The sequence below is a fragment of the Chrysochloris asiatica genome, unplaced genomic scaffold, assembly GCF_000296735.1.
Source record: "Chrysochloris asiatica unplaced genomic scaffold, ChrAsi1.0 scaffold00341, whole genome shotgun sequence".
NCBI lineage: Eukaryota > Metazoa > Chordata > Mammalia > Afrosoricida > Chrysochloridae > Chrysochloris > Chrysochloris asiatica.
Window position 1 is genome coordinate 162319 of NW_006408859.1, and position 9685 is coordinate 172003.

Sequence of the window (9685 nt, forward strand, 5' to 3'; positions counted from 1 at the left end):
AAAGTGCCATGGACTGCCAAAAGAACCAATAGATCTGTTTTGGAAGAAGTGCAGCCAGAGTGCTCCTTGGAGGCCAGGATGGCTAAGCTTCATCTCTCATGCTTTGGATATATTGTCCAGAGGGAACAGTCGCTGGAGAAGGATGTCATGCTGGGTAAGATGGAGGGTCAGAGAAAAAGAGGAAGACCCCCAGTGGGACGGCAGCATTGATGGACTCAAGTGTGGCAGCAGTAGTGAGGTTGGCCCAGGATCGGACATTGTTTCGTTGTGCTGTGCATGGGGTTGCTATGAGTTGGTTCCGACTCGATGGCACCTGACAACAACAACATGAGATGGAACCTACTCGACAGCACTTAACAACAACAAGGACTTGACTTAGCCTAGCCATAGTCCTAACCTTAACTCCTTACTCCTACCCACCCTGACCCCACCCCCAAAACAGAGCTTGGTTAAATAAATAAAGGCATATTTTTTAAAAAGTGAAAGAGAGTTATCATATCTAAAATTTGTGGTTGTTGTTAAGTGGCATTGAGTTGTTTCTGACTCATAATAATCCTACATAGGATTTCCAAGGAGCAGCTGGTGAGTTTGAATCATCGACCTTGCGGTTCAAACAGACTTTGTGGTAGAATACTTATTCTACGGCACCACACCAGGACTCCAACAAGTAAATAAAATCCCTAATATAGAATTAAGTTTTGTATATAAATAGAGATTTTATCTCTGTTTTCACTCTTCAAAATTGAAAGCTTCATGACACTAGAATTTAATGTTAGGAAAATAACTCAATCACAGATGTAATTTCATTAATCAAATGTGCTATGATACCAAATATATAGTAACACAGTATTATTATTATCCAGCTATTATAAGCAGACATATGGAACATATGGTATGAAAATATAACAGCCAGTAAAGGAATAAATATGAAGACCATAGAGATACATGAAAATGTTTCATATAATGTTAGCTGAAAAGGGTGATATCAAAATAAAGGTAAATTATGGATGTGTATATACTAATCATAGTATACATGTGGATAGTAAGTTTTTATAGCAGAGATACTATTACTTTCTATGTATTTATTCCACCTGCTCATCTCTTGACAGATGTGATTAGTTCTAGCCAATAAAATAGGAGTTGACATAACATGTTTCACTTGCAGACTAAACCAGGAAAACAATAAACATGTGAAAAAAATTTTTCCCCTTGGAGGCTATGTGGCATGAACAAGACATTAGCATTTGCTAATGTGTTGGGCCATGAGATTTGGGGCTATATTATAACTCAGACTATCCTAACTAGTACCAAAGAAGGGGTTGCTGCCAAGTTAACTCCAAATCATGGTGGTCCCATGGGTGTCAGAGTAGAAATGTGTTCCATAGAGTTTTCAGTGGTTGGTGGTTTTGGAAATAGATCTTTGGAAGCATCTCTAAGTGGGCCGGAACGCCTGTCTTTCACTACACAGGTACTCTATCCAATCCAGACTAATACAGATACACAAGAGATAACTCGCCTAAGACCGATGAGAAGTAACGTATTTTACTTATTTGTCTTGTCAGTCAAAAATGTAAATATTTAGATTTGCAAAATAAACATTTTTTCAGGGCTGACTTCTACTGTCTAATTTATTTGCAGGCTCACATCGCCCTCTTGTGGCCAAAAAGTGGGGCAATGGCAACATAAAAATTATGTTACTGGGAAATGGGAGAGAGATTTCTCTTTCACCAAAGGATACTATGCCCTCTGGTGATCACACTAAGAAAAAAAGAGTTTGTCAATTCCAAGTCATGGCCGCCCTCTGTGTCAGAGTAAAACTGTTCCACAGTGTTCTTCCCGACTGTCATCTTTATTCCCAGTGTTCTTCATGACTGTCGTCTTTATTCCCACAGTGCTCTTCTTGACTGTCATCTTTATTCCCACTGCTCTTCATGACTGTCATCTTTATTCCCACTGCTCTTCATGACTGTCATCTTTATTCCCACTGCTCTTCATGACTGTCTTTATTCCCAGTGTTCTTCCTGACTGTCGTCTTTATTCCCAGTGTTCTTCCTGACTGTCATCTTTATTCCCAGTGTTCTTCCTGACTGTCATCTTTATTCCCAGTGTTCTTCCTGACTGTCGTCTTTATTCCCACTGCTCTTCCTGACTGTCGTCTTTATTCCCACTGCTCTTCCTGACTGTCGTCTTTATTCCCAGTGCTCTTCCTGTCATCTTTATTCCCAGTGTTCTTCCTGTCATCTTTATTCCCAGTGTTCTTCCTGACTGTCATCTTTATTCCCAGTGTTCTTCCTGACTGTCATCTTTATTCCCAGTGCTCTTCATGACTGTCATGTTTATGAAGGCAGATTGCCAGGTTTTCCTTCAGTGGCACCTCTGGGGTGGATTCCAGCTGCCAGTCTTTAGGTTAGTAATCAAGTCTAAAGCATTGTTGCCACCCAGGGCCTAGTGATCACATTAACACTCTACAGTTCCAAGGGAGGCTGCTTTTCTATCACCCACGTCTCAGTTATTTACAGACTAAAATTCAATACGAAACTTAGAAATCATCCAACAAACCCTTTTCCTATGAGGAAACTGGGGCACAGACAGAAATGTCTCAACCCAGGTTACTTAGCTCATGGCTCAGTCAAGGTTAAAACCAGCTCTCTTGAGTCTTACTTTTGTGCTGTCTTCGCCCTCCTTCTTTAACACGAAGTTTAGCAGAAAACATTGGCTGGGAAAGAAAAAAAAACTTCATACATTTATTAGCACAAGTATATTGTGTTGTTGTTGTTAAGTGCCATGGAGTCTGATCTGACTAAGAGCAACCCTGTACAGAGTTTGGAGGAGCGGCTCTCATGAATTTGATTTGCAGTGATTTGCAGTCCAATGCTGTTCCTACAGCCCCACACCAGGAGTTCACAAACACATTGTTATCACTGCTGTTGTTGTTAAGTGCCATTGAGTCAGTTCCAACCCACAGCATAGGGTTTCCCAGTAGCGAGTGGTGAACTTGAACCACCAACCTGGCTGTTCAAACCGACTTTGCAGTCCATCCAGCTCATTAACCCACAGCACCACACCAGGACTCCACAAATACATTAAATGTGTTTAATTACAAGCTTTAAAACAGGATTTCTCATCACTCACAATAGTAAAAAAGAAAGTGAATGAATACCTTTCTCTCTCCCACTGGTGTCCGATGGTGTTGTACTAGGGTTTGTGTTCAACAGGAACTCTCATTTCTGAGCTCTTTACATGCAGCGCATAGGTTACATTCTCAAAGTTCAATTTAAAGAGAGAACGCACTATTTCATCCTACCCTCACTGCATCAGGTGAGCACGCTTCTTGTTCGGAAAACCCTCCAGGATCCCTGCCTTCCCTCCTCCCTGCCCCACATAGGTATCCCTCACTCAATCCCTGTCATCAAGTCCATTCTGACTCCCAGAGACCATCTAGGCTGTAAATCTTTACTGGACCAGAAAACTTCAAGTTTCTCCTGAAGAGCAATTGGTGGATTTGAACTGCTGATCTGAGGTTAGCTATCCAATGCTTATCCTACAGCACCAGGTTCTCCTACAGGTGTAGGTGTTAGGGGTTATGTGCCGTGGAGTCCGTTCTGACTCATAGCGAGGCTGTAAATCTTTACGGGAGCAGAATTCCGTGGAACAGCTGGTAGTTTTGAAATGCTGACCTTAAGGTTTGCAGCCCGATTCATAACCACTACACATTCGTAACCACTACTGGAGCTCCTTACAGGTGAGAAGGAGAAATTAAGAGTTTTATTGAAGGGCCATTTGATATCTATTACATTATTCTTGGTTTTTGAGCAAGTTTACAGAATAAATACAAAGAGTCCCATTTTAGCATGCCTTTTTATGAGGGAGCTTCAAAAATTCATGGAAAAATTCTATGATCTTTTAATTACATTTTTCCATAAAGTTTTTGTAGGCCCTTCACATTTATGTACAGACCTGAACATACCTAACTTGTTGACATTCTAGTCAAATGATCCAGTAATGGTGACTGTTGAAACGTAATTCGATTCTGGCATGTTCTGATGGTAAACCAAATCATATATGCTGACATATTAGATATAAGGCATGAGAGAACAGTGAAATCAAGGACAAGTTTTTGGACCTGAGCAACAAGAAAACTTGAAATGTCTTTTACCGAGACACAGAAGACTGAGGGAAAGAAACTTTGGTGGGAAGGCAAAAATCAGGACTGATTTGGACACATCGAATTTTGGAGCTCCCTGTTAGAGAGTTGGCAATGTGTCATAGGCATATGTCTAGAGATGAAGTTCAGAGAAGCAGTCTGGGCTGAAGACTAAAGTTGGGAAACACGGCGGGTGTACAGATGAGCAGAATATGGGCGGAGCACAGCTAGTAATCCAATACGTGGATTGAGAAATGCGAGTGAGTAAGGTAGGAGTTGAACCAAGAGTTTTCCAGAGCTGTGAAATGGCGTGTTGCTGTTGTTGTTGTTTGGTGCCGTTGAGTTGGTTCCGACTCATAGTTACCCTATGCACAATGGAACAAAATGCTGCCGAGTTCTGCATCTCTTCACAACCGTTTCGCTTGAGCCCATTGCTGTTTCCGCTGTGCCAACCCATCTCGTTACGAGTCTTCCTCTTTTTCTCTAACACTCCACTTTACCATGCAATGATGTCTTTCTCCGGGGAATGGTCCTTCCTAATAATATGTCCAAAGTATAAAAGATGACGTCTCGCCATCCTGGCTTCTAAGGAGCATTCTGGTTGTACTTCTACAAGCAAATATAGATCTGTTGGTTCTTGTGGCAGCCCATGGCACTTTCAATAGTCTCCTCCAATCAGCTGCATCATCAATTCTCCTACAGTCTTTCTTAGTCATTGTCCAACTTTCACATGCACATGAGGTTATTGAAAATACCATGGCTGAGGCAGATGCTCTTTAATCCTCAAACTGAAATAGCATGTTGATGTCCGTTGTTAGTTCTTGTTGTTACAGCCAGCAGTGGGCTCCGATTCATAGCAGCCCCGTATAGGGTTTCCGAGAAGCAGCTGATGGGTTTGGACTGTCAAATTTGTGGTTAGTAGTGCAGTGCTTACCTACAGTGCCAAAGCAGGACTCGGTCCTTTGCCCATTATGTATTTTAAGTGACTTCCCGCCTAGGACGTTCATTTTATAGAACAATACTCTATTGTGTTTCAAAGAGTTTTCATTGGTTCATTTTCAGAAGTAGATTAACAAGGTTTTCTTCATCCCACAAAGTTTTTGAAACCTCAGTGTGTGCATTGTTGAAACAATTTTTTTTTTTTTTTTAATTTAAAGAATGGACCGTTACTGCCCTCTACTGGTCACACAAGCAAAGTGCTCATCAACCTTAGTGGAGGTGGTAGTTGTGTGCCATTGAGTCAATTCGACTCACAGAGACCCTACATAGGCTGTCTGAAGCTGTAAATTTTTACCGGAGCAGAAAGCCTCATTTTTCTCCTGTGGAGCGGCTGGTAAATTCAATAGTAAAGCTAGAAAGAACCTTATAACACCTTTGTTCCAACATGTTCATTTTAAATTTGTTGTTAGGTGCCCTCGAGTTGGTTCCCACTCACAGCGACGCTGTATAAGGTTTCTAAGGAGCCGTTGGCAGTTTTGAACCGCCGACCTTGGGGTTCAAACTGACCTTGGGGCCCAGCACATTATCCTGCAGTGTCACGCAGGCAGAAATGTAGAAAAGTTTTGTGCAACACCATTTACATAGCTCCTCAGACTTGATTCCTAGGGCTCTTCCAAGTATCACAAGCCACCCTCTGGGCCGGCCCCTCCCATCTACAGCCAAAGTAAACACGTGATTCTGCATCTGAAAGTCCAGTACTGTAAGGTTCTTCAGCTGCAAACTTGGAAGCAGTGCTTCTCATACTACTCCATCGACTACACCCAGTTTATTTTTTTGTTTATTTTGTGTGTGTGTGCATGACATATTTTACTTCATTAATGTTTCTGCATCTCAAGTATCTCATTAGGATAGTAACATTTTACAAAAGCAGTCTCTGCAATTTCCTGTGCCCTTTGATTTGCTATTCAATTGTCATAATCAAAACATTGACCCTAATGTCTAATTAAACCTGCGCCTGCATAAACTTGAATAGTTTTGTATTTTCCCTAACCTTTAGGAAACTGATAAACTATACATTGTCATACTTAAAAGAGTGGCTTTGTTTTTGTTTTTTTAATCAAATATATTTACTTTTCTCTCTCAACTTCATACCAAGACCTACTTTAAAAAAAAAAATAAGATTCTTGAGACTACTGAACTATTTTCAGGTCTTATTAAGTAATGGTGTTGAGGACACTGCAAATTCTATCCCTGTTTCTGCTTGTTTTACAGCTGTGTTTCCAACGCAGGAAGCGAATCCACACAGGTAGACAATCAGAAAAAAAAACGGTGGTTTCTTCTGTACCAAACCAAATTTACAATATGTTGTTGTTGTTATGTGCCGTGATGTCGGTTCCGACTCATAGCGACCCTGTACAGGGTTTCCGAGGCTGTAAACCTTTACGGGAGCAGAAAGCCTCCTCTTTCTCCTGTGGAACAGCTGGTAGTTTCGAACTGCTGACCTTAAGGTTTGCAGTCCGATTCGTAATCACTACGCTATCAGAGTTCCCTAATTTACAATATAGAGAATGCATATTTCCCAGAATTTTCACATTTTTTCAAAATTTTGCATTTGATTTCTTTTAAAATTTCATAGAATGTTGCATCTTTTTCTAAAATAAGTTCATTTTCATTTTAATAGAAAATAATTTCATCATCAACTTTTATACTCCTGAAAATCTCCATTCCCCGAGTTTGAGAATTACAACTCAAAAACGTACAATCAAGTGGTCTCTCAAATAGACTCTAGCCATAATATAAAATATTCCCTATGAATATCTCTTTGTTCACAAGGCACTTTGATTTTTCTTATTTTTTTTCCTAATGTATCATTGTTTAACATTTTATTTTTTAAATGTTACATTAACTATTCTCTTTATTCCTGAGGGGTTTTTTTTTGGTACCTCCTTAAATTTTGTGCCTGAAACCTGTGCCCAGCATAAGAGGACTGCAGAGCGCATAGGTGGCTTTTGAATGCCTGACACGAACATCTTCATCCTAAAGAGCAAATCAGTTCTGTGAACGCTGTAATCCATATGTAAAATGCATGTGTTTCCAGTTACAATCAGTGAAGGAAAACTCAGAGTATGAAAGTTCCAGCCCTCCAAAATCCTGCTTCCAGATATGAAAGAGGACCCAGGTCTGACCAGGAGCCAGAGTCATGAGGGAGATGGAATTGGAAGATGACCTTGAAAGTCCAGTATTCACAGGATTTGGAAGTGAGGAAACATCAATGCTGTGAGGAGAGATCCTGAGTGATGAACTCCACACATTCAAAGATGGGTCAGGAGGTTGGAGCAGGGAAGGGAGAGAAGATGTGGTAAGTAGGAAGACTGGACCCCAGAGAGGAGTCAGGTCACTTGAGATTAAAGTTATCTGATATGGTCAGGAAAATTCCACTGCAGACTGATTTCTTCATAATCTCTGGAGTGGGATTGAAGCATCAGTGGTTATTAAAGCTCCCACGAAGATTCCAATCACAGCAGCCAAGGCTGAGAACCAATGATATAGGCCTAAGTGACCCTGACAGGAAACTGAATTTTACTCCAAGTGCAATGAAAAAGCTTTGAAGGATCATTCCCACCCTCTCCATACACAGAGAAGACAAGGATGGGCAACTTGGACATTGGCTACCCAAAATGAAGGGGCTACAAAGGCAAGAAGTGACTGGCTTACAAGCTTTCAAGAGGGAACCTAGATCCAGAGGGTGTGGAGGAAGGTAGACTCTCCACTGAGTAGTATCCAATCTGTCTAGGCGAGGCTGATGAAATGAAATGCAGATAGGTCTCTTATGATACAATAGTGAATACTTGCTATCAGGATTAATTGTGAGGGTTGGAAATGTAAAGGTAGACGTTTTGTAGCAAGGAGGGGAGTGATTAACTTTTCAGTCTAGCAGCGGAGGTCCCTGATACCATCAAGGGAGAAGAGCGGAGAGCAGGATCCTGCCCAGAGAAGCAGTGATGCCTGAGATTGAGGCAGAGATGATGACATGGAGAGATGGAGCAGCTGTAGACTTTAGATCAAGAGAGGGGCTATGTGCTGACGACCGGGGTGGGGGGAAGGCTTGTAGTGTATACCCTTTGGTTGGCTGATGATGTATAGAGAGGATTGTAACCATGGCAATGAAACGATATACGATAGGATGAATGTAAAACTAATGTTCTCCCATGTAAACTATCACATAATTTACAATTAAACATTAAAAAACAAAAACTTTGAAGAGTAATATTTATTATTATTATTATTGTTTTAAAAGATCACTCTGGCTACTAGAAAATCCATGATGCAACAACCACCTATCCTACCCAATCCTTTGCATGTCCAATAACTGGGTCTAACCAACAGATATTAGCACTTTCAGAGAATGAATTGCATGTCCAAACACTATACTAAGTAAGTGATATAAACTAGTTCATTTACTCCTCACAGCAATTTTATTCTAGTGTTTCAGATGTGACAGCTGAGACTTAGGGAAAGTTCAATCATTTCCTAAAATCACACACTGCTCAGAAAGTGCAGTCTGGATTCTAATCCAGTCTCTCTGAGGTTTCACAGTTGAAGATGTTCTAAGGGACACGTTGTACCTTCTCCAACTGGGAGAGGGTGTGCCAACCAGAGGGCATGCCATTTCACTTACAGCATTTGAGTTTGTATTAGGATGAGTCTATGCAGTCCTGACTGCCAACCACTCCTCTGTCAGTTTGTCGTACTGTGGTGGCTTGTGAGTTGTTGTGATTCTGAAAGCTATGCCACCAGTATTTTAAATACCAGCAAGGTCACCCATGGTTGACAGGTTTCTGATGAGCTTCCAGACAAAGACAGACTAGGAAGAAAGAGTGAAGAACTAATTCTGAATATTCAGTCACTGAAAACCTTATGAATATCAGAGAAACACTGTCAGATATAGTGCCGGAAAATGAGCCCCTCGAGTTGGAAGGCACTCAAAATGTGACTGGGGAAGAGCTGCCTCCTCAAAGTAGAGTTGACTGTGATGACATGAATGGAGTAAAGCCCATGGGAGAAAAGACTACGGACTTTCATTTGCTGATGGAGCATAACTAAAAATGAAGAGAAAAAGCTGTAACATCCAATGAAAATCAAAATATGGAATATACGAAGTATGAATCTGGGTAAATTGTCAAAAATGAAATGGAACGCATAAACATCAATATCTTAGGCACTAGTGAGCTGAAATGGACTGGTATTGGCCATTGTGAATCTGACAACCACATGATTTACTATGCTAGGAATGACAAATTGAAGAGGAATGGTGTGCATTCATCGTCAAAAAGAACATATCCAGATCAGTCATGAGGTACAACATTGTCTGTGATAGGATAATACCATGCGCCTACAGGGAAGCCCAGTTAATACCACTATTACTCAAATTTATGCACCAGCCACTAAACCCAGGGAAGATGAAATAGAAGAATTCTTTCAACTACTTCAATCTGAAATTGATCAAACATGCAATCAAGATGTATTGATCATTACTGGTGATTGGAATGCAAAGGTTGGGAGCAAAAAGGAAGGATCAGTAGTTGAAAAATTGTCCTTGGT

The 9685-nt window shown here is 40.8% G+C and overlaps 1 pseudogene; it reads right to left on the minus strand.

Annotated features, from left to right (window-relative positions):
* LOC102827497 overlaps positions 1–9685 on the minus strand; it is an 84046-nt pseudogene that overhangs the window by 25297 nt on the left and 49064 nt on the right.